This window comes from Monodelphis domestica, chromosome 8 (genome assembly GCF_027887165.1).
Source record: "Monodelphis domestica isolate mMonDom1 chromosome 8, mMonDom1.pri, whole genome shotgun sequence".
Classification (NCBI taxonomy): Eukaryota; Metazoa; Chordata; class Mammalia; order Didelphimorphia; family Didelphidae; genus Monodelphis; species Monodelphis domestica.
Window position 1 is genome coordinate 211246048 of NC_077234.1, and position 26747 is coordinate 211272794.

A 26747-nucleotide genomic window follows, 5' to 3' on the forward strand; every position below is an offset into this window, starting at 1 on the left:
CCTCATACCAGCCCATTTTGTCCTTTTTCTCCCTCTCCCATTTGTACTCTTTTCTTTTAGTCTCTAAAATTGGAAAATACATTGTTTTGGTTGTAAAAGAACCACATTAGAGTTATTGCTATTTAGTATTTGTAACAAGCCATTTCAACTTGATCAACAAGCATTTATTAAATATCTACTACGTTGAAAGAATTATGCTGGAGATAAAAAAAAAAAACACGTTCTATCCTCAAGGAAATTTTATTCTTCTGGAGCATAGCTAAACAACATATATGCAACAAATTGGAGAGATAAGGAACAACATTGTGCAGAGGTCTTGTACTTCCTTGACAGTAGCACTAGTTTTGTGCTTACCAGCGAACCAGGGGTTTCAAGAGGCAAGGAGGGAAGTAAGCATAGGAGTCATAGGAGAGAGGCTGCCACAGAGAGTAGGCACAGAAATTAGAAAGTGAATTGTCACATATAAGCAACAGCAGGAAAGCCAGTTTCACTGGAATATAGAGTGTGCGGACAAAGGGTCATTAACTTTCCTTGTTTTATGCTCCCTGTTTGCAGTTTGATGAAGCCTATGTATCCAGACCTCTTCTCAGAAAAAATGTTTATATGCATTAAAAAAAATACACAGGATTATAAAGGAAACAAATTTCTTCAAAATACATTCATCAGAATACTAAAAAACAGTTGGCCAAATAAGTTTAAGAACTTCTAGACTAGACGTAGAGGAGGTAATTAGGGCAGAATGGAAACAGAGTCTTGATTTGTAGCAGCCACAAGTGGAGTGGAGGGGGTGGGGGGGAAGATAGAGGAAGAGGGAGTGAGGGAGGAGGCAGGGGGAGAGAAAAACAGGGTAGTGTATGCTTTTCATATAGTCAGAAACTAATGTGTTTATCACATCTGCTATATGGTTGGCAGTCACCATCATTAGTTACATTTTGAATCCCAAAACTATACATTTCTTCTTGTCTTCTTTATTATAGTGGAGAAAAGTGCATAGAGTAAGAACATGCCATTTCATCTAGTACAAAAAATTATAGAGATATGGTGGTTATTGAAATTTGGTTAAATTTTCTTTTGATGCTTTACATTCATTTATTAAAAAATAAATAAGGATTTTGAAGTAGCTGATACAGAACACATTTACCAGGACACTTAATTGTTCTTGTATCAATATTGATTATTTGTGATTAACCTGAGTAAACAGGATAGAAGCAATTTTGGACTCAGTGGAACAAAAAAGCTTCTCAAAAATTAGACCTAAACAAAAGTGAGAAGGACTGCTTTTAAAGGAGGGGACTTCCTGTCATAGCAGGTCACTGGAGTCTGGTTATCTGAATTCAATTTGACTATATTTATTAATTATGTACTGTGCTAGGAAAAGGATAAAGTTTAGGTATGGCATAGTGGTCCTTCTCCTCATAGAACTGAATCTAGTAGGTGGTAAAGACAGAAAACTAGATTCATAGTTTGAAACTGAAAGGATATTTAGAGGCTATTTAGTCCAGCTCATTTATTTTACAAATGAAGAACCTGTGGCCCAAAAAAGGGACAGTGACTTAACTGTTATCAGAGAAATGAGACTTAAATTCAAGTTCTCTGACTTCAGATCTACCCTTTGCATTGCTTCAAACTGCTTTCTTATATTGATTTTAAATTATTTTTATTATTGCAATGTTTATGCAAAGGGCAGAAAGAATTGTATATAGCAACATGAATCTCTTGCCTCAATGTATAAAATTTAATATAATTCAACATTGTTTTTCTTATCTCTGTCCCTACAGAAATTCCTTTTCTCATCTTTGTATTTTTTGTCCTTTTCTTTCTTTTCTTCTTTTAATGCTTCATTACTAGTCTTTTTTTCTTCTTTTTTTCTTATCCCTATAATTTTCCTGCCCAAAAAAAGGTTCTCCCATGTAACAAATATAGTCAAGTCAGACAAATCCAAACATAGATGATGTTTGGAAATATAGATTTCATTTTGTACCTCCTGTCTGCCTTGAGAAACATCTTATCAGTATTCTGGAGTCTTGATTAGTCATTGCACTAATTTTAGTTCTTAAATTTTCAGTTATTTTTCTTTGCCATTTACTTCCTTCTGCATTTGTTCATACAAACCTTTCTAGGTTTCTCTGATTTTCCCTCTCATCATTTCTTATAGTAAAATGATATTTGATTACATTCGTAGTCCATAATTTATTTAACCATTCCCCAATTGTTGGGTATCCACTTTGTTTTCAGATTTTTACAATGACAAAAAGTGCTACTATAAGTATTTTTTAATATGTAGTTCCTTTGATTGATATTTGATTTTGATTGTGTTATATGCCTGGTAGTGGTGTTATTGGACCAAAAAGTAGTGGCTTTTTTGGACATCATTCCAAATACCCTCCCAAAGGCCATGTAACAATTATCATTTTTCTTTTTGTCATCCTTGTCAAGCTAATGAGTATAAAATGGAACTTGAGAGTTTCAATTTATATTTCTCTTACTATCATTAGTAATTTGGTACATTGTTTCATGTGGCTATTGATAGTTTGCCATTCTTCAGAGATCTTGGTTAATATTTTTTGTTTTTCTCTTGTCAAGTGGCTCATATGTTTGTGTCAGTTCCCTGATATGTCTTGATTCAAAATCTTTATCATAGAAATTCATTACATATCCCTCAATTAACTATTTCCCTCTAATTATTTTTTTTAAACCCTTACCTTCCATCTTAGAATCAATAGTGTGTATTGGTTCCAAGGCAGTAGAGTGGTAAGGGCTAGGCAATTGGTGTTAAGTGACTTGCCCAGGGTCACAGAGTGTAGTTGAGGCAGAACCGTAAGGGTTAAAGTCCTCCTCTTCTCCCTGCTTGGGTTGTATAGTCAGGGTTGTGGGTTGAACTGTGTACGACCTGCCCAGCTGTGTGCTCAAGGTTGGAGTAGCATCAGAGGGAGGACTGATAAGGTTTATGAGAAAGAAACTGCAAGGTTGGAGTAGCCAGCAAAGGGAGGATTGATAAGGTTTGTGAGAAATTGTGAGAGACCGTGGGAAAGTTGCTTGTTTGGAATCACAGGTAACGTCATGAATTCCTATGAATCTGCCCAGTTATTGGTTCCTGCTGTTGCTGGGTGGTAACATCATATCTTCCTGTGTGTCTTAACCTATATATGCTTTGTGTGAAACCAATAAAGCTTTGTCGCTATGCATTTTCATATAGCGTCCATTCGTTACTCATCATTTCGTTACCCCAACCAAGTGAGGTCATACAGGGCTGGCTGACCCTGGCGATGAGCCTTACAACAGAGCTTGAAAGTGTCTGGGGTCAGATTTGAACCCAAGACCTCCTGTCTCTAGGCTTGGCTCTCAATCCACTGAGCTACCCAGCTGTCCCCCTCCCATCTAATTCTAATAGCACTATATTTGTTTATGCATAAAATTTTCAGTTATATAATATCAATAAATCAATTGATAAACATTTATTAAGTGTCTCCTATGTGCCAGGCACTATGCTAAGTGTGAGGCATATAAAAGAGATGAAAGATAGTCCCTGCCTTCAAAAATTTAACAAAACCAATGAGAGAGACAAAAATGCAAACAAATATATGAAAACAAGCCAAGGATAAATAGGAAATAATAGAATGAAGGCACTAGAATTAAGAGGACTTTGGGGATAGGTTTCTTGTATACAATAGGATTTTACTTGGGAATCATAGGAAGCCAGGAAAGCCAGCAGGCAGATTTGAGGAGGGAAGACTATTTCAAACATGGGGTAGGACAGCCATAGAGGATGCCTAGAGCTGAAAGATGGCGTGTCTTGTTCATGGAATAGCTAGGAGGCCAGTTCCACTGAATTGAAAAGTATGTGTGGGGAAGATGTGAAAAAGACTGGAAAGGTAGGAGGAGGTTATATTAAGAAGGACTTCAAATGTCAAATAAAGGATTTTGTATTTGATACTGGAGGCAATAGGGAGCCACTGGAATTTCTTTTAGTAGTGAGTATTATATGATCAGATCTGAGCTTCGGGAGAATCACTTTGGTTGCTGGATAGATTGAAGGATAGATTAGAGTAGAGAGGGAATGGAGCCATTATTAAGCTATTGTAATGCTACAAATGTGAGGTGATAGGGGCCTGCACCACAGTGGTGGCAGTCAGAGGAGAGAAGGGGTTGTGAAGGAGAGGCATTGCAAAGGTATTTTGCAAAAAGGTGCTTTGCAGCCAATTAGATATGGGGGTGAGAGATCCTAAAGACTTAAGCATGATTCCTAGGTGGTGAGCATGGGAGACTGGGTGGGTGGTGTTGCCCCAGTAATAAGAGGTGGAGAAGGTTAAGGGAGAAAGATAATGAGTTATGTTTTGGACATACTGAGTTTATGATGTCTACTAGACATCTGTTTGTATATATTTGAAAGGCAGTTGAAGATACCTGATAGAAGGTTGGCTGAGAGATTGGAGGAGCAAAGGTAGATTTGAGAATCATCAGCATAGAGAGGGCAATTAAGTCCACAGAAGTTGATGAAATCATCAAGTGAAGTAATATATATAGAGAGAAGAGAGGAGGGCCCAGGATAGAACCCTGAGGGGTACCTAAGCTTAGATCTGGAGGGAAATCCAGCAAAGAAGACAAAGAAGGAACAGTCAAATAGGGGGCTGAGAAGATTAAGTTAATTCTGTGTCATTTTTTATTGATCCTGTTTAGAGTTCATTGATTTTGACCTGTAACTGCCTCAGTCATAGTTTTTTGTCTCTAACTTAGTTCAGAAATTCAGCTAGTCTGTAATGAGTTAAACTTAGAAGTCCAGTTCTCTTGTTAATTGCCATTCTGTTCTTGCCTTAAGGAAATCTGCTTTCCTTGGGGAGTGCAGGTAGATATCAGGGAGTCTGGTAGCATCTGTACATCAACAAGCCATCCTTCAAGGATGTCTAGCTTGCTCTCTGAATAATTCTGACCCACTATCTTTTAACTTTTCAGGTGAAATCAAAGGATGAATACTTTTTAGTCACTGTTAGGAAAGAAAGTATTGTTCCTAGCTCCTCACTCCCAGCTTTCAAACAACTGTATTGTCCCCTGTGCCTCCACTCTATAACCATTCATGTTGTTCTCCCTGTGTCCCTGCCAAACAACTTTTTTCCCCCTATCTACCCTTTTCTGTTCTTTGTTTTAATCTCATAAAAATGAGCTAAGTCTTAATCTTGGGGTCTTTGGCTAAATCAAGGTGTTATTGATCCATTCCATTAGCAGGTAGCACCCCAATTAATCACATGTAGTCTTCTTCAGAGCAAATGTGCCTCAATCTACCTTTGTTCAGTTTTACTTGGGTGATGGAAAACCAGGAGAAAGTGATGTCTTCCAAACCTGGAGGGAAGAAAATATGAAGAGGAGGGTGATCAGTAGATCAATAGATCAATAGCTACAGAGAGGTCAAGAAAAATGAAAATTATAAAAGACCATTGGATTTGACAACTAAGAGGAAACATTGGTGACTTTGGACAGAGCGGTTTTAATAGAATGATTAATGCCATTAGTTCAATTGTTAAAAAGAAAGTGAGAGGAGACAAAGTTGGAGGCACCTATTATGTAAAGCATATTCGCTGAATTTAGCTATAATAGGCAGAAGAGATATCAGAAGCTAATAGTGATGGATAAAATGAGGGTATTTTTCATGAGGGAAGACAAAAGTATTCTTTTTGGCAGTAGAAAGAAAGAACTAGTAGACAGGGAAAGATTGTAAAATAAGAGCTAGAGTGAGAGTATCAGGAAGAAACAAGATGGAGTGTGATTTCTTGAATAGGTAAAGGGGAGAGCTTATAGTGAACTGTCATTTTTTTCTGTGAGATATGAGTCAGGGTTCTCTGCTGAGAAGGTGGGATTGAGGGTAGGTAAGCTCATGTGTCCATTTTGAACCTATAGGAGGAGTTGTTGATCTTAACATTGTGGTACTTCATTAACATCTGTGTCTTGTGTTCCTTCTTTTTCTGTTCTTTAGTAGCAGATTATTTTTATCATTACTGCTTTAAAGCATAGTTTGTGATCTGGCACTATTAGGTTCTCCCCCCCTCCCCCCACTGTATCCCTTGAGCTTCTTTACATTATGTTTTTCTAAATGAATTTTGTTATTTTTTCTAGTTCTATATAACAATTCTTTGGTAGTTTGGCATGGCACTGAATCTCTACATTAATAAGAATAGCATCATCTTTATTATATTGGCACTACCCAAACAATATTTCTCCAGTTATTTAAAACATTTATGTCTCTAAAAAGAATTTATTATTGTATTGACATTATCCCCATGTATATCTTGGTAGTTGTTTTCTTATTAAGTTTTATACACTATAATATTTTGAAAATAATTTCTATTTGTCTGTCCTTTTTTTTTTTTAAACCCTTACCTTCCATCTTAGAATCAATAGTGTGTATTGGTTCCAAGGCAGAAGAGTAATAAGGGCTAGGCAATGGGGGTTAAGTGACATGCCCAGGGTCACATGGCTGGGAAGTGCCTGAGGCCAAATTTGAACCTAGGACCTCCTGTCTCTAGGTCTGGCTCTCAATCCACTAAGCTACCCAGCTGCCCCCTATGTCTGTTCTTATTGGGATTGTGGGGAATATCTAGAAAGGCTAATCTGTTAGTGTATCTTTTTTTTAATATCTTCCAACATTATCTAATTTATTGAAAGGTTCAATTAATTTTTAATTGAATATTTAGTGTTCTCTAAGTAAACCAACATATCACCTTCAAATTTTGATAATTTTTTTCTTCTTTCTTTGTACTTAACTTTTTCTGTTCATTTTTTCTTTATATGACTATCATTTTTAGTTCTATATAAAATAATAATGGTGATAATGGACATTCTTGCTTTATATCTGATAGAATTGAAAAGAACTTTCATGTTTCTCCATTATATCTAATGATAGTGAAAGATGTTTTTGTCAAAAGTTTTTCTGCATACATTATATAATCCTTTGCTTTTGATTGTAATATTCCTAATATTAAACCAACTTTATATTCCTAGTTTAAAACCAACCCCCAAATAACATATAATCTTTTTAATATGTCATTTTTATTTCTTTGCTCATTTTATTCAGTAATTTTGCATTCATATTCTGTAGGGATATTAGTCTTGTTTTCTTTCTCTACTTTATTTCCTCCCAGTTTAGGTAACATGATCATATTTTGTTCATAGAAGCACTATGGGAAGATCCCTTTCCTTATTTTTGCAAAATATTCTATGTTTGAATTGTTCTTTGAATGTTTCATGGGGTTTTATTTGTAAATCCATTTAGCCATATTTTATCAGGAATTTATTTATAGCTTCATCTGTTTCTATATCTGAGATTGGGTTTTTTAATTTTTCTAATTGGTATTCTATTATAAAATGCTTATTTTATATGTTTGTAAATATTAATCTAATGTAATGGCACAGAATTGGGTGATCATTTTTAATAATAACATCCCTTGTTTCTTCTTCATTTGTTGTAAATTAAAATCAATTTATTTTTTCTTTGGGATCAGATTAGCTAATGATTTATCTATGTTGTTATTTTAAAAAACAATTTCTGACTGTATTCAATGTGTTTTTTATTGTAATTTTAACTCCTTTGACTTTCAGTTTTCAGGTTTGGTGTTTGTTGAGATTTTTTATTTTATTGCTTTTCTATTGATAACCACTTCACTGACCTTTTTTCTTTTGTGGATAAAAGAGTTTAGAGACATATAAATTTTTCTCTCAGGAAGACAGTTTTCTTTTATAAAATTATCAATGGTTTCTGTTATTTGTTCTTTGATCCTAGTATTAAATTATTTAGTCTCCTTTTTAAGTTTGAATTCTTTCTTCATAGAACCTTTATTGATCACAATTTTTCCCTGGTTGCTGCCAGCAGAGAATATGTTTATTATTTCCAAATTTGCTTTTCTATATTTGTTTATGAAGATTTCATTCCCTTATGCATATTTATAAATTTCTGTAAAGTTGTGTGCTGTGCGTAGCTGAGAAATATGTATACTCCTTTTTATTTATGTATAGTAACCACTACATATATATTTATATATTCTTACATATACATAGTGATTGTTGAAGATAAATGTGTGTGTGTGTGCATGTGCTTGTGCATGTGTGTAGCTTATCTGCAGTACTTGAGTTTCTTTCTTGTATAATAGTTAAAGGAATTGTAGAGGATGGAAAAGGTACAGGGGGATAAGGAAGGGTTTATAACAGGGAATGGATGAGTTGTAGGGTTAGTGGGAATATGGCTGACGGTGAGGTAAAAGGAGAGATACCCCCTGCTGAGAGGTTGTCTTTGAAAAATGGGGTTCCCAAGAAATGGACCAACTATGATAGCCTGAGAGGACATCTTCTCTATTGATTAATGTTGAAGATACCCCGGGACAGGTAAGCAAGGAGCCTCCTGAGGGACAAGCCTCCCCAGGGACCATGGTCACCTGGCAGGGGTCCGATAAGGACCGTTTATGGTTAAATGGCTGTGCTTACGTCCTCCCTCTGTGACCCCCTGAAATGATAGTCCTCTTATCTGACTGTGGGTTATTTAAATAAAAAATGAATTTATTTAATAAGTTTGGATTGGGAAGGTATCAGGGAAGAGGGAATCAGGATTGTGCCATACTTTTCCCCAGATCGGGTTTGAGTCTCTCTCAGCTTTTGAGTTGAGGCCAGGCCTCACAGACTTGTGGAGAGTTTCTTTATTTCTGTCTATGGTAATCTATGCTAGGTTTCTTAAGTTCAAAGTCTTTGGTAGTAGACAGCAACAGGAAGACAAGTTCTGACCTTCAGAGTCAGTTGGGCCTGTCTTTTCCGGCTGACGCCCTAAGGACCGGCCTTATAGTTCAAAATGTTCCTCTTAAATCCCTTTCTTCGATGACACAATTACAGGAATCCAGGTAGAGCACACAGTTGGGAAAAATCTAGGAATAGAGGTACTTCTATCCAGAGACAGAGAGAGACTGCTCCTTCCAGTCCAAGGGCCAGGAAAGAGAGTCCTTGAGAGCAACTGTCACCCTCCAAGTTACCCCTTCCCCCACCAATGTCATTGCTGTCCATCAATCTTCACTCTAACATTCCAACTGCTGTTTGCTCCACCTTAGTGGCAGAAAATCCAAAGCTTGATTCATTTTTCCTTTTCACACTTGTTAAATTTTTGTTGGAGTTTATCTAGATCAGTAATGGGTATAGTAGTAAGGTCCCCAACTGTTAAAACCTTTATGATCTGTTTTAACTTTTTCTCTTTTAATTTTGCCTTTTCTGATATCCTAATTGCTATCCTTGCCTTTTTGATTTCACATGAGGTATGTGAATTTTAAAACTACTCCACCCTACTCAGGTCATACTTCAGAAGATCTGATTTAGCTATTTCCTGATTAGTAACAATGGAGATACTTGGTTTAACAGAATCAAGTCTTGGGAACTATACATTTCTCCACCCTACTTGGTTTAACAAGGTCAGGATGCCTGCACCATACTCAAAGATTTAATTATCTGAGGAAATGGCCTTCAACAGACATGTGCAGAAAAAGTGGACAGACCCCTGGGCTGTCCTAAATCAAACTAAGCTATTATTGGTGCAGATGAGATGCAGGAAAGTGACATAAAACTGTTAATATAAGGTACGTCACTTGCTCTCTCTCCTTCTTTCCTTGGAGAGGGGACTGGCTGGCAGCGTGTTAAGCGTTCCGACATCTTGGCGTGGTGGCAGCTGTTTGGGTTTGGCGGTGAGTTTGCCCTTGAGTTGATTCAGGCTCAGACATCTTGGCTGAGCCCTTTTGGAGTTCAGGCTGATTCCTTCCTCCTTACTTTCTAGAGCCTTTGGTTTTCTTTCTGGCACTAGCCAGGCGGGAGAAATCCTACTCCCTCTCCTTCTTCCTTCTTCTTAATCTCTTTCCACTATATCAATTAAATCACCATAAATTTCCAGCTGACTTGGGTATTTTATTATTTGGGATTTTCCCTGGTGACCAATTAAATTTAGATTTTAAGTCACAATGCTAAAATTATCTTTACAGTTTTGGTTGACCACGTCGGTTGTGACAAAATACCCTCAATCTTCTTAACTTTCCTAAATATTTTCTCTACTGTGACTAAGTTCAGCTTTTAATAGCTTATTTTGATCAGCTGTAGAGGTAAGTAAATTTGGAATTTTTCCCCTCTCCTTAAATTAGATAGAATACAGCTGTTTTTCCTTTTTTTTTAATCCAAAGCGGCAGGACTGGGAAAGCTTTTTAGCTACAAATCCCCTTTCCCTCAGGGAACAACTGCCCAGATTACTCTTAATTAGGAGTGAAGGGAATCTAAAGAGAGTTTTTGGCCTTGCCCTTCTCCCCACGTGTTTTGTGAAGCCCACTAGGAAAATAATTACAAAATATATATATAAAAATGAATACTACATTCTTCAACATTTATATGGTGGTTGAAGAATTAGGGACATTGAGGAATTCAGCACACCTCCAGTTTTTTATATTATTAGGTAATGTCATTTTTCTACTCCTCAGTACGTTTAGAGATGCTAACATAAAAAAATTATTTGAAGCTGAAATTCAGAAAAACTCGCAAAATTATGAAGCTAAAATGCAAGAAATTATGCAAGAATCTGAAGCTAAAATACAGAAAATTATGCAAAAATCTGAAGATAAAACACAGGAAAACATAAAAAATATGCAATTAAAAAACACAGGAAAATATTTAAAAATTTGAGGCTGAAATGTAGGAGAACATACAAGTCCAATTGGATGATCTAAAATGTTTCTTACAGCATCAATTGGCAAACATCCACCCCACCAGAAACAGATCTGGACATGACAGACCTGTTTCTGAACCTCTAAATGAGGAAATTTCCTTCCCCGAAATAGAGATGGAAAACACCTTCCCTATAGCTCAGTTAACAGACTTGTTCTCTCATGGTCTGCAAATTTTGGCTAAACTTAATCCCCAAGACCCTTCCCCTACAATCCCAATTTCTCATGTTCCTCCTCCTACACAAAACCATATTCCAGCCCAAAGGAGATCTCGTCCTAAAGAAACTCATCTTAATCAAACTGACCAAATTCAGTTAGAGGCCTGTTTTCTCTAAGAGAAGTACCTGAAATAGGATGGAATGGGGATATGGTGACTTTAAGACTCAATATACCATTTACTCCTCAAGAAATAAATGAATTTACATGAAATATCCCCATATATGAACAAGATACCTTTCTAGTAACAAAAAAGATGACAGACATATTTTTTCAGTATAAATCATCTTACAAGGACGTTGAAAACTTGCTACAGGCTTTTTTAACTGAACGTGAGAAAAATAAAATAATTGCTCATGTCAAAAATACCCAGGGGCGCAATGCAGCACATTGGCCATCTCAGGATCCCGAATGGAACTATAATGATTCTAAGGATCTTTTACAACTATACCGTTGTAGAGAGGCCATCCTAACAGCAATGAGAGAGCGTGCAGACAGTACAGATAAGTGGACAGAATTTGAAAAGATTAAGCAAAATGAGGAAGAGACACACTCCAGATTCATGGACAGAATAATCGAGTTTGGGGGTAGATACCTGGATTTTGACTTATTTAAAGAAAATTGCATAAGACGAGGCTCTTTGTCAATAACTCTTGCAAAGTGATTAGGGATTATTTTAGAACACATTGCCCAAGATAGCCAGAGATGGACCTTGAAGAATTGCGGAAAACAGTTCTATATATTTCAAAGGGAAACAAAGAAAAGGAGGAAGAAAATAATGATCTCATGGAGGAAATAAAGAAAGAATTGAGATGTTTAAAAGATAAGATGGCTAAAATGGAAAGTGGGCATGATACTCAACCAATGACACTTGCCCCTCTCCAGGAATCTAATTATCGATCCATTACCTGCCAATTCTGTGAGAAGTTGGGCCACAAAATGATAGAGTGTAGAACTTAGGGTCATCAGAAGGAATATGTAGTTTAATAACAACTACAGAAGTGATAATTATAGAAATAACTATAATAATGATAATGGAAACCACACTTTAGGAATGATAACTATTTAGGAATAGATATTGGGAAAATGATAACTCAAACCAAATGACTCTACAACAATATAATTTAAGTCGAGCTTGTCCAAAAAATATTCCAGCTGCTAATGCCCCTCAGGGGGATGCCCTTCAGGGGGTGCCTAAGGAACTTCCCAAATACTATGAAGGTGTGTGGGGGGTTTGGGGGAACTGGGGCACAGGAATCAGAGGATACAACCTTTGATTTTCTGGACCCTGATGTCCTACTATTCGCTGTCCCTATCCACTGCTCCCCCTATGAACTCCATGTTACCTTAAAGGTGGGTAACACCTATTATGATTGTCTTTAGGCACTGGAGCTTCCAGGTCTGTATTAAAGAGTACACCTGATTTACATTGTTATTCTGTTGGCTCAGAGAATGTAATGGGAGTGTCAGGAATACCCCGAAGGGTTAAAAAACTTTCCCCTAGAATGGTGTCTGTAGGACCCCTAGAAGTTCCTTCCTTTTGATGCCTGACTCCCCTTTAAATTTTCTGGGGAGGGACCTTCTATGTAAACTCAGAGCCACAATAACTTGCTCTCCAGATGTTTCCTTATCATTGGAAGTATCTGAGGAATCTTTAAATTTACTCCCTATAATTCTCTCAGAGAGTCAGGAAGGGAAAGAGCATCCCACCTTTGTAATACCTGAAGATATACCAGAATCTCTTTGGGCCACATTTTCTGATGTAGTCTTACTTAAGTTGGCTGTTCCTGTGTAGATAAAAACTAAATCTAGCCCACCTCCTTCCATTTCTCAGTATCCCCTCTCAAAAGGGGTAATAGAGGGTATTACCCCAGTAATAAATTCATTAATAGAACAGGGAATAATAATCCCTTGTAAATCTGAATACAACACACCCATCCTGCCTGTTAAAAAACCAAAAAGGGAGCCTGATGGCAAACACCTCTATAGATTCATACAGGATTTGAGGGCTGTGAACAATCTCGTTATAAAGAGACCTTTAATTCTTTTCCAACCTTGTATTTTAATCTTTTATGTCAATTGTATTTTAGGTTTGTTTCTTATAAATCTGTATTTATAGATTCTACAATCAGTCAGTAAGCATTGTTTAAGGACCAATTTCATGCCAGACTCTGTGCTAAGCGCTGGGGATAAAAAGAAAGGCAAAATACAGTAATCCCCACCCCTCAGAGCTTACACTTTAGTCGGAGAAGATAACACATAAATAATAAAAAGCTGAAAAGAAAGGGGAAGTGGGAAGAAGTCCAATCTGTTTCCATTCAGCGGTCAAACTGATTTTTTTAAAGCATCAGTTTGACTATGTCACACTCTACTCAGTAAACTTTAGTAGCTCACTATTAGCTCCAAGACTATTAGCTCCAAGATTATTTGGGTCAGCCTGACTCAGGCCAGTCTTCTAATAGTCCCTTGGTAGAATGAATGGTTCCAGAGGTCCAGTTAATGGTGGAGGGACTGTAGCTCAGGAGAAAGATTAAGGATCTGAGAAACATGAATAGAGATGATAATTGAACCCAAAGTGACTAATGTCACCAAGAGATTGTAGAGAGGGAAAAGAAGAGAGAGTCTAGGACAGCTGAGAGAAACCTAGGAAAGTAAGAACAAATAGAACAAAATGAGACACTCAGATGATTCAACAAAAGGAGATTTATAAAAGTGGGTCCATAAAAAAAAAGGATAGGCATTGAAAATATTTCAAGTTGATCCTGTAAAGATCCCTTGCCTGAGTTGTCTTATCATACCCAAGCCAAATATCAAAATATATCTGTAATTTCTCGTTATTGTCTTGTATCCAGGAGTCTACAAAATGAAGTCAACATCCTGAACCTTTAGGATGAGTCAGTCAAGTCCTGAAGATAGTTTGAATTTCTTTTAATGAAAAACCATAATAACTTGCATGTAGGTAGGGATTAGGATATTGGTCCCACTACAAGAATGAAAAGACAGTCATTTATTTGGCATTTATAGCCCTTCAAAACCTGGCACATCCTTACTTTACATGCTTCTTACACTTTACTTCCCTAAATATACTTTACATTAGTCTCACTAACCCATTTTGCAGTTTCTTATTCACTACATTCACTATCCCATGTCTGTGTTTTTGCATTGGTTTGTCTTCCATACTCTCCTTAAATTCTGCCTCTTAACTTCCTTCAAGACTACTCAATTTCTACCTTTTGCAGGCAATCTTTCCTGATTCTCCCCAGCTGTTTTGTCTTCTCTAGAGCTTTCCAACTGCCCTGTATTTATGTAGGGTTACATTTTCTAAAATTGAAATCTATTTTTATATCACTCAAACTTCCCCCCATATCACTTTTTCCCATTTCCAGAGTACTGTACCATTAATAAAGCATTATTTTAAGAATAAATCCAGAAAAAGAGAAAAAGTGAAAAAACCATCAGCAAAACTGATCATTACATTGGAGAGATATTAAATTAACATCCATACTTGTGGACTTCCTATCCCTGAAAAGGAGTGGGGTAGATATTCTCCCATATTTCTTCTTTGGGGGTCACTAATTATTTGTAATTCTACAATATTTACTTTTTTTAAATAAAAAAATTTATTGGTTTTCTTACATTATCAAAATTTTCCTCCACTATCCTCTCTCCCTCTTAGAGAACCAGGACATGATATTTTCAAGAAAAAGGAGAAAAAAATCAGGAAAAATGATAACATTGAAAAGAGATGAAAGTATGTTCACTGTCCCTATTTGTTCATCTCCCATCTACCTCTTCAGAGGAACCAGAGTAGCGTTATCTTCTCTTGTATGTATTTTGGAGCCATGCTTATTCTTTGTAACTTTGTAGCATGCACTTTTGATTATTTTGTGATTCTTAACATTTACCTTGCTATAATTGGGTTTATTTTCTTGACTTTATTTACTTTAGTCTGCATCAGTTTATACAAATTTTTCATTCCTCTCTTTTTTCATCATATTTGTCATTTCTCACAGCACAGAAATTTTCCATTACACTGCTGCAATTTGTCTAGCTATTCTTCAGTTAGTGGATATCTACTTTTATTTCAGATTCCTTATTATCATAAAAAGTTCTGCTATAAATATTTTTATTTGTATGATTTTTTATCAATGCTCTCTCCTTGGGTTATAAGCCTAGTATTAGAATCTTTGGAGCAAAGAGTATGGACATTTTATTTCTTTGCATAATTCTCAATTGCTTTCCAAAAGATTTATACTGATTTACAACTAAACCAACTATATATCATGGCATAGCTACTCCAAGGTTGACTCCCCATCCTTTGATATTTTTTTTTGCCAATTTTCTGTGTGTGAGGTGAAACCTTAGATTTATTTTTATTTACATCTGGCTTGTTATTTGTATTTTGAAGTGTCATATAGTTAATAGGTTGTAATTTTTTGAGAACTGTTTATATCCTCTGACCACTTCCCTACTGAGGAATGACTTTTGGCCTCATATATATCTGCCATTTACCTAAATATCTTTGATTCAAAACCTTTATTTGAGAAATTTGATATGAATATTTTTTCCATTTGACCACTTTCCTGCTTTTCCTAGATATTGTATTTGCATTTGTGTGAAATCTTTTTAGATCCATGTAATCAGAATTATCTATTTTATCTTTTATCAATATTCCTTTTTTGGTTAAGAACACATTTCCTACCCAAAACTATGAATGATAATATTCTCTTTTACTTTTCTTGTTTTATGATTTTTGTTTTCCAGGTCACATATCTTTTTAAATTTATTGTGTATTGTAGTATAATGTGTTGGTCTTAGGATTTTTTTTTTTTGTTAGGCTGCTTTCCAGTTTTCCCAATAGCCCTTATCAAATAGGAAGTTCTAGGTAATGATGACTTTGAAGTTTTTCAAACACTGAGCTATTGAGTTCCATGATTTCTGCCTTATCTATTCTGTTCTAATGATTAACTAATGAATTTTTTAACCAATCTCAGATGGTTTTGATACTGCTGTTTTATTTATGATTTGAGGTCTGGAAGTGCTATTTAAACTTTGTTGTTATATTATTGAATTCTCTAAGGTATCCCTTTGATAGTTTGGTTAGTTTAGTGTAAAGTTATAAATGAACTTTGGTAATAGTATTGCTTTTATTATGTTGGCACTTACTAACTATGAGCACAGTTCTCTCTTGTAAATTCCCATTTGCAAACTCAGTTCATTAGCTAGCTGCAGGACCCCACTGAAGTCAGGATCTGGCTCTCATAGGCAGTAGCTAAGGTGGTGAGGGTTTGCTGCTGTAACTGCTGCTAAAGTTCTTCCATTCTAGGCACTGAAGTGGTTCTGGCTAGGGGAGGAGGGGTGGGAGATAGGACTTGGAACCCTGTCAGGGGAGGAAGAGGTTTGGGACTGGTCTCTTTAAGTGAGAACTGTCAGTTTTTAAATTTTGTTTTTCCTTAAAGTATTCTAGTATGTCTAGTTATTTATATTCTCTCCCCCCTATTGTCTTCTTCTGGACAGGATTTGCTTTCCGTTGTATAGTAAACATAATGCATGACTAGTAGAAAATGCTTAATCAATTTATATGAGGTTTCTTTATTTAAGTAAAAAAGGAAATTTCAACTTGATCACTAATAAAAAAGTATTTCAATATACTTGACAGAAAACAAAAATAGGATTATATATGAAACCATATATCTTCATTTTATACTACTTTTCCAGTAATAGTATTGACTTGATTTTCCTCATATTAAGTAAAGGTCCACTGTAGAGAGTAATCTGCAGTGGAGAGAGACTTGAGGCTGTTGTGGCAGTCAGGCTGGGTGATAAGTGATGAGAAGTCCAAGCTATCCTAGTAGCTCTCTGAGTGAAGAGATGTGAAGGAGTTGGGAATGATACGATTTGGTCATTGATTGTGAAGTAAATGAGAGTGAGGATTTGAGAATGTTATTGAGGTTAGGAGGCTGAGAGATTTGGACAGTGATGTGCTTCTGAACATTACAGAAAATTTGGAAGAATGGTAGGTTTGAGGTATATGAGAAGAATAAGTTCTCATTTAGACTTACTGAGTTTGAGATGCCACTAGACTCTCCACTTTTTTTTTAAGCTCTCCACTTTGGAAATATTCATAGGCAATTGGTGATACAAGACTAAAGTTCATAGGAAAACCTGAGACTGGCTATATAGATATGGGAGTTATCTGCCTGAGAGTGATTTGTATTCTTCTTTCAAGCCTTAATCACAGTCTTGGCCTGAAGAAGGACTGATTCAATATTTGACATAAGTCAACAGGTTTGTATCTCAATGATTTTGGATTTCCATGTTGGAAGTGGGGGAAAAGGAAAGGAAAAAAGGCAAGGTGATTGGATGGATAGATATGAGACTCTTTTAGTCTCTTATGTGAACCGGCAGGGGCAGGATATGTGTCTGTATAGACTTCACTAGGCCTGGTGAAAAGAGATTTAATATTTAACTATGACCAATTCTGTTCCCCTAGAAGTCGTGTGCAAGTAATCAGAAAGTAAAAGAGAAAACGACTGAAATCAGACATTTTAGGAGAAAGAAAACTCAGTTAATGATCTTGAGCACAAAAAGATATACCAACATAGTATTGCTAGATATTAATACTGGCCTCTCTAGTTCAGCTAAGTGAGCCCAGACTTCTATGAATTGTAAGACAAAAAAAAAAATTAGTACCTGATGAGGCAGAGGAACCCTTAGATTCTCAAGAGAGTATAGAATCACAGCAGAATATTTTTGAATTTTTAAGAGAGAAATAAGAAATGTGAAAGCAGGATTTATAGCCTCCACCATAGAAAAAAAAATTAGCAAGACCAGAAAAACTTGAATCATTGTATTCTCCCCAGAGAAATAAAAGAGAAGAATAATTAGGAATCAAATACACAGGAATGAAGGACAATCCAGAAGAAAAGAAGCAAAAGCCTTGAAAGAAAATGTGATCTGTATACAAGCACAACATATTAATCTCAAAGAGCATTTGTAGAGACAATTTAAGGATAAGTCTCCCAGAAGAACACAAGTCAAAAATCTGATTATGATAATACAAGAAATATTACAAGAAAACTTCACAGAACATTTCATGATAGAGAAAAAAGTAGTAATTGAAATAATACATTAATGTAATAGAAAAAGAGAGGATTAATTAAGAATGAATTGAAAAGAATAAAAAAGCCAGCAAATAAGTTAGAAGAGGAGATATTGAACATTAGAGAAATAGGTAAGTTAGAAACCAACCAAAAAGCTATAGAATTGGTAAAATTAAGAACTGATTCTTAAATACTATAAAACTGATAAGTCTTTAGCTAATCTGATTAAAAAGAAGGCAGAAAATCATTAGAAGCCAGAAAGAAAAGATTGATCATAACCTACTATGCAGTTATGCTACTAAAATTGAGAGCACAAAAGAAATAAATATCCAGATTAACTGTAGAGCAAATAGAGATCTTAAATAAACTAATCTCAGAAAAATAAATAGAATTAACTGAAGGGGAAAACTCCTGTATTTATAGGAGAATTCTATCAAACTTTTAAAGAACAGTTTGTGCCAAAATTATACAAATTATTCTCAAAAAGTGAGGGAAAAAAGACCTTATGAGATGCCTTTTTATAAGGCATAATTCTACTAGACCAGGAAAGAATAATGACAAGAACTGTTGTATAGATTAATATGTTGTTATTTTTATTTTATTAATAATATAGATTAATATAAATTAATATAGATTAATAATGAATATCTTACATAGATTCAATTAAAAAGTACTTGTTAAAGAAATAAAGAAGTACTTAAAAAGCTAGAAGAATAAATATAATTTAGCATAATAATAATATAAAATGGTAAAACTATTAAATTTATTTTTATTAATTTAGAGTTTTTATGCTATAGTAATCAAATTATCAAAAGAATGTTTTATAGAACTAGATAAGTTATAAAATTAGTTTGGAGAAAGATCAAGATATCAAGATAAATAATGAGAAAAAGTAGCAATTAAGGGAGAATAACTCTTCCAGATCTCAGGTTATAAAGAAAACAAGGCATTAAAACCATTTCGTTTAATGATGATGATAACTTGCATTTAATATGTACTTTTAAGACTTGCAGAGTGCTTTATCATTGTTATTTCATTTGATCCTCATAACCACCTTGGGAGGTTTTACAAATTAGAAAACTGAGGCGGACTTAAGTTAAGTGAGTTAAGTTAAATGACTTTTCCCAGGGTCACAATCTGACAGAAATTTGACCTAGATCAGTACCTTACTCTATATTCCATAATATATTCTAAATGGGTCATACCATTAAAAAAGATGGTATGCCATTCACAGCTATGAAAAGTAAAGTGTAAAGGAAATATAAACAAATAAGGGAAGTATTGTTAATTTAGTCTATGGAGGCCATTAAAATACCAAAGAGGAGAATGTGAGCTCTGTAGAACTGGAAGCATCTAATAAGACTTTGAACTTATTTTTTAATGTGGAGGGGAGCTAATGTCATAAACTTGTTATGGATTGCTTCCAAAATCATTTGGGTTTTCCTTATTTGCTATATTTACCAAAACTTACTGAGTGGGCCTGATAGAATCTGGATTTCCTCAGAATTTCTTTTCCACTCATTGTATCTTCTTTGAGCTGCCATCTCAACTAACTCTACTACTGTAACTGTATTTGGCCCAGTCAGCCTTAAATCATCGATGAGAAGTGAAGCAGAGGGAAGAGCCAAAGTTTTAGCCATCACTGATTTGGTGAGTGAATGATGGTATCACTGACAGAAATAGAAAAATCAAGAATAGATTTAGAAAGAAAATCCACATTCCATCTTGAACAGGCTGAGTTTTTAGATCTAGTGAAGGTGTCCTAGAGACAATTGTAGGCATGAATATGGAGCTATGATATGAAGGTATATGTATGTGAATTCACATTTCGAAGCCAGGGGGAAGGTTGTAGGTAAAGCCAAGGGAATGAATGAAATTTTCAAGGGAGAAAATATGTCAATAGTTGAGAAAAGAGTTCATGACACGACTTTGGGGTAAAACCTCAAAAGATCAGGAAAAGAATGAAGCAACATAGTAAAGGAGGCAAAGGAACATGGAAGTTATAGAAAGAGCTGAGAGAATAGAATTGGAGAACATATCCAGAAGGAGTTTAACTGTCAGAAGTCAAGGAGTCAAGTTGAAGTCATTGAATTGGGAAATTAGGAGATCATTGATTACCCTTGAGAGATCATTTTCAGTATAGTGGTGGAATGAGATATGGAGACATTGAGTATAGCACTTTATTATATATATATATATATATATATATATATATATATATATATATATATATACATATTTTAGAGGGAGAGATGGAAAATGAAAGTATTGTTAAAGCAAAAATCTGTAAGAGGTGAGGAGGGACTGATATCAAGGGAATAACAAAAAAGATTAGCATTAGCGAAAATTAGATTTAACTTTTTTTTTTAACTTGAAGGGAGGAGAATCAAGTAAGTAATTATACAAAGACATTTTGAGTATTTTGTAAAGCAGAGGTTCTAACTTAGGGAGCATGAATTTTAATATTTTAATAACTATTTCAGTTGATTTCCTTTTTAATCCCATATATTTCATTTTATACATTTAAAAGCCTTATTTTGAGAAGAGGTTTTTAGGCTTCAACAGATTGCTAAATAGGTCCATTACAGAAAAGTGGTTAAGAAATTATGCTTTAGAGAGAATACTTATTTAGTTTGGTTTATATGGTCTCTTCCAACAAAGAGATTTTATATATATATATTGGTTTTGTTTTGTTTGAAATACCGGCTTTGATTTTAATAGGTTGATTTTGTATTTCAGGAAAGCAGGTGTGAGATATTAGTTGAGTTACTGCAAATTGTAACTTGGGACCTTCTTATCTCCTTTTTTTCACTATGTATGACTAGTTGAGTCAGATGAATAGTATGAAATATGTGTTATAAATAAATGGAACCATTTCCTGTGGATGTAACAGTGGGCTCTTTATTTTGGTTACAGAGGCAGTGTTGTAGACTTGTATGAGATTAGGGGACTGTGCCTAGGTGAATGATTTTTCTTATCTCTTCTTCCTTCCTTTCTAGGTGTGTATACTTACAGAACTGTTTTTTCTTTTGTGAATGAATCCTGATGAAATAATTAATGATGTTAAATATTTTTATATCTTTAGAGTGCTATGTTTATACTTTAAGACTTGGTTTAATTTTTCTCCAGTGATTCCTTCTGTGTCTTATTTTTAGTATTTCCAACTATCCCAATTCCATTCATTGTATTTTGAGTGTTTGTGTTCAAAGTATACATTTTGGAAAATGATCTAAAGCAAAAGTAGAAATAATTATTTCTGAATGTGAAAATGCTCTGAAGTGATTAATAATTTTGAGAGGATATATGAGAAGATATGCAAATTAAAGGATTAAAGCACAGAACAATTTAGTTCTATCTTGTAAATTAGTGGTATTACAGATTGCACTATAGGGTTTATAGGAGGAAGAAAAGTAGAGGGATCATGATGAACTGGAATATTTAGGGAAAGTTTTGAGGGACTTGAACTGAGCAAAGTTGGCATTTGAATCAATGAAAGGAAGGGAATGATATCAGCATAAGCACAGAGATGAATAAGTGAGCATGGTATGTTTGGGGACAGTTGATAGGTTAGCATATAGAAGACTGAATAATGAGATGGATAGGTTTGGGCAAGGTTATGACAGTGAGTGAATGCCTTTTTTATGATAGTATAAAAAGTATGTTGTGGGAGCAGCTGGGTGGCTCAGTGGATTGAGAGGCAGGCCTAGAGACAGGAGGTCCTAGGTTCAAATCTGGCCTTAGCCACTTCTCAGCTGTGTGACCCTGGGCAAGTCACTTGACCCCCATTGCCTAGCCCTTACTACTCTTCTGCCTTAGAACCAATACATAGTATTAATTCCAAGACAAAAGGTAAGGTTTTAAAAAAAATTATTGTGGTATAGAAAGAGACAAAAGAAAAAAATTCATTGTATTTGGAATCAAGATCTGGGTTGAATTCTGACTCTTTTAACTATCTTTATAACTTTGTACAAATCATTTAACCTCCCTGACATTAGTTTTTCCATCTTTAAATTGAGGACGTTGGACTAGATGGCTTTTAAGGTTCTTTTCAGTTCCAAATCTGTGATCCTATTAGCACTGAAAGATTTTAGGGCCTGACTGGATCTTAGAGATGATCCAGATCCAGTCCAATCCTTTCATTTAGAAATGAGGAAACCAAGGCTTAGAAAGGTGAAGTAACTTGTCTAGGGTTACAAGCAAAATAAGCATCAGAGCCAGACTTTGAGCTTAGGTTCTTTGACTTCCTATCCAGTGCTATTTCCACTATACCATATTGACTTTTCTTTTTACAAGCATTTCCTTGGCTACTTTGGATAACCTGTCTCAATAAGAAAACTGATGGTACTATGATTTGTTATTTGCCAAAATGCTTTTGTTTGAAATATAAAAGTTTTCACTTTCTTGATATAGAAACTAAAATGGAAAAATGTAGTGGTCTTATTCTTGGCCTTACAGCCAACTTAATGCTAGAGTCCAGTCCTGTATCTTGTGCCTCCTTAGGGAAATCAGAGAATTTTAATGGTCCATATGACTCCAGCTGTTTCTGCTTTAACCACCTGTATAGGCAACAAATGGCAGCTATAAATAGAGTTCCCAGAGTACTGGGTAAAGCTGTGCTATCCCCTGAAGTTCAAGAAGTATTTCCACATAATCATTTGTTGAAAGATTTCTTTCTATTTTGGGTATCTTTAATACCCAGCATAGCTGCTTAGAGATTAAGTTTCCTCTTAGGCATATATTTATAGATCTAACTACTTCATAAATTATAGTAGGAAATGTTTTCAAATAATTATAAATTTTAAAAATAGATATCTAGTTGTTTTATCTCATTGAAAATATACCTTCACCTTCATGTGAGTGAATGAATGAATGATCTGAAGAGTTGGAAGAACACTAGACTCAGAGTTCACATGTCTTTCTCAGTCTTTGTCCTATTTGTCCTCTCTATTGCATTTGGTTATTTTCCCCCTTTTAAATTTTTCTTTAATTTTCAATTTAAGCTTGCCAACGAGCACAACAGAACACAAAAAAGGATTATATATTAAGCTGTGAATCTTCATTTCTTATCATTATTGTTTTTTTAAACAATAGAATATATTCCACTCATTACTTTCAAAACTATTGTTTGCCTGTACTTCCTTCTGAAATCTTAAGATGTCTTCTATACATTTTTTAAGTGTTTAAATAACCTTTTAGGAGGGGGCAGGAGGCCATTTTTATTATGAACCCACCCATGTTCTTGTTAAAGCTCCCCAGTTCAAAAACCCTTATAACAAAGCAAATATAGTAAAGCAAAACAAATCCATACAATGGCTATGCCCAAAAATGTATCTCTCAGTACTATGAGTCTATCATTTCATTGTTAGTAGGTAAGTAGCATTTCATAATAGATCCTCTGGAAATATGATTGATTGTTCTTAAACTTTCAAACTTGTTTTTCTTTACAGTGTTGTCATCCTTCTATTAACTGATCTTTTGAGTCTGTTTACTTTCTTCTGTATCAGTTCATATTGATTTTCCACAGTTTCTTATTATTTAAGACATCATGATAGTCCATGATTATATTAACATGTAATGAAATTTGTTTGACTATTTCCCTAATTTATAGACAACCCCTTAGAGTCTAGACTCTGTTTCTTCTCACCCCACCATCTCCTTTTCTCTTGCTAAACTCTTTTCTGTCTTAGAGTTGATATAAGTATGGTTCCAAGGCAGAAGAGTAGTAAGGGCTAGGCTATGGGAATTAAATGACTTGCCCAGGGTCACACAGCTAGGAAGAATCTAAGGTCAGAATAGAACCCAGGACCTCTCATCTCCAGGTCTACCTTTCTATATCCTGAACCACTTAGTTCTCTCTCCCCTCTAGCCCCCAATCTTCTTTCTAGGATAATCAGGAAGTCGCTTTGCTTCCTGCTGGATTTTCTTCTCCCTCTTAACCTCCTCCCACCCCCCTCCCTGCTTGTTTTCTGCTTGAATTTGATGTGCATATATATTGATTCTTTGCATATGTTTGTTAGTATATGTGACACTCCATTTTAGGTAAGTGAGGGCCATATGATTGAAATAGTAAAATTAGGACTTTTGTCCTTATAATTTAATGAAGTTTACTAGATTTGTTTGGATAAGTAAAAGATGAGAAATAGATAGAAAGATAAGCCTAAAATAGCTTAATCTATCTCCCACATGGGTGCTCTCAGCTTGACCTCCAGGAACAGCTCTGCTTGGCTGGACACCAGGGACAGAGAGAACAAGCAAGCACTTCCTTGTTTGAACCCTTCAACCTCTCATTTCATATCTAGTTCAAATTCAGTCATGTTCAGATCAGGTTCAGGGTCACATAACATACGCTAGGTTACATAACTAAATGACCAGCCTAGGTGATGTAAGTGATGTAGCTCCAGGAACGCAGAGATGTAGACAGGACAACATCCCATGAGTGATCCTAGGAGAGGATTCCCTACACACATGATGCCTATCCTTATTACCTTCTTCAAGGTTTGTATATTCTCACACTCCAATTATTAGAAAGAACAAGTTCTATCCTCTCACTCAGTTCATCTTTTTTTTTGTACCATTGTATTCATTTTTACCTTTCCTTGTCTTTTTCTTTCATAGAACAGAAACAACCCATTTCCAGGATGGTTTTTTTCTATTTAACTCTCTTAATATCCTTTGAAAATATTTACGTTCTTAAGAAACACTTGTGTCTAGTCCCTCCATTAGAATGTTTGCACTAAATCATTTTTATAGCTCCTTCTAATTGCTCAAATAATTTATCTTTCTAGATTTCTTTTGACTTTTGTTGTTCATTTCCTACTTAGCTCTGGTTTCTAAAGTCCTCTATTTTATTAAATAAGATTTTTAAATAAATATATTTTTTCTTATAGGAGTATACTCAGTTTTGAAAAGTAATTCTTGGTTGCCTTTAGAACACTGTATACCAGGATCTCCTTTCTTTTATTGTGTAAGCTGTCAGGTTTTGCTTGATCCTGAATGTGATCCTTTGGTGAATTGTTTATTTTTAGATTCTTGCAGTATTTCTTTTTTGGCATGAGAGCCACGTGTTCTGGCTGTGTCATTCCTAGGACTTGTGGATTCTTTCTATCTAGTACATGTAAACAATTTTCATTTATGACTTCTTAAAATATGGTATCTAGAGTTTAAAAAAAAATCATGGTTCTGGGGGCAGTTGGGTAGCTCAGTGGAGTGAGAGCCAGGCCTAGAGACCGGAGCTCCAGGGTTCAAATCTGGCCTCAGACTATGTGACCCTGGCCTAGTCTCTTAACCCCCATTGCCTAGCCCTTACCACTCTTCTGCCTTGGAACCTATACACACACAGTATTGATCCCAAGACTGAAGGTAAGGGTTAAAAAAAAAATCATGGTTCTCACAGTCCAGTGATGATTAGATATATCTCTTTGCCCTATTTCTGAGGTTAGTTTTTCCTATCAGATATTTTATTTTTTCTTCTGTTTTTCTTTTCAAATCTTTTGATTTTGCTCTAATATTCCTTCTTATCTCATTAAAAGTCATTGCTTTCTTTTTTGTATATTTTTTCAAGGATGATATTTCTCAGATTGCCATTTTCTCTTCTAAGACATTTATTCTACTTTTCTTTTCTTGTAGGCTTTTATTTAGTTTTAAAATCTGATGTTTTATTTCTTCACGGTATTTATATATTCCCTGTGAAAAATCCATTTTTACATTTGAGTGACTGTTTAAACTTGTTATGGAGTTTACTCTTTACTCTTTCTCCAGGATCAGTTACTAAATTGAGGCTGTGTTCCAGAACCTGACACTACCTGTTGCACTTTCAGGTGGAGTGATTGGCCCTTCTTGCATTCTTCCTTGATTCTTTAAATGGACTTTCACTTTCTATATATCTCTGTCTCCTTGCATCTTGCAATTTAGAACACTGAATCCTCATTACCCTCTCTGAAGTCCCAGGGAAGGATGTTGGGGACCTTGGAGTCCTGAAATTTCCTTACTTAATTCTACACTCTGCCATGCCTACACTGGTCATTGTTGGCTTTTAAGACGGTTAGGAGCTCTACTATTGGTTTACAACTATCTTGGAAACTCCATTATTGGTCTTCTGAACAGAGAGCTCTATAAGCTTTTACATATCTGTGGCCCTTCTCTAATCTCAATGTAGTATTAACTGGTTTGTTTTGTCTATGCTAGCACTGGCTTTGCAGGCAGCTTGCATTCTTATTGCCCATGAGTTGCTGGCTGTCTTTTTGTGCAGTTCCTGGGTAGAAAAAGTCAATATAAATGTATTATTTGATTATTATTCAATCTGGTAAGAATTCCAGACTTTTTCTGAAGTAGGTGTTTGGAAGCTAATTAATATAACATCTTGTCAGGTATTTGGGCAGAAGTCTGCTGCATTTGATAGTGTTGATCATCTCTCCTTGGAAACTCACTTTTCTGCCATTCCATGATTCTACTCTTTTTATTCTGCTATCTGTCTGGCTTCTCTTCAGAGTAATTAGAGAGGTAGAAGAAAAAAAGTATATTTGTTGCCTTGGAAGTCAAGGAAAAAGAAATTTCATGTAATAGTGATTTGTCTTTGAAGTCAAGGGGGAAGAAACTGATCTTAGGAGAATAAGGATGGTCAGCAGAGTCATAAGCTATTAAGGCAGATGAGTAATGGCAAAGGAACACTGGACTTGGCAATTACTGTAGAACAGAGGTGGCAAACATG

General features: G+C 35.3%; 2 protein-coding genes across 10 annotated transcripts in view; one reads left to right on the forward strand and one right to left on the reverse strand.

Moving 5' to 3' along the window:
- Positions 1-26747, forward strand: part of LOC100011334 (cohesin subunit SA-2-like) — a 127591-nt gene that overhangs the window by 73560 nt on the left and 27284 nt on the right. The gene's annotated exons all lie outside the window — the stretch shown is intronic.
- The window catches only part of PPP2R3B (protein phosphatase 2 regulatory subunit B''beta), a 177121-nt gene that overhangs the window by 3145 nt on the left and 147229 nt on the right, over positions 1-26747 (reverse strand). Inside the window, exon 14 of one of the 2 annotated variants that reach the window (XM_007501033.3) lies at positions 4637-5334. The exons of the other annotated variant lie outside the window; for it this stretch is intronic. The gene's annotated coding sequence lies outside the window, so the exon portion shown is untranslated. Of the gene's footprint in view, positions 1-4636; positions 5335-26747 lie in introns of those variants that run through there. 2 annotated transcript variants of the gene reach the window in all.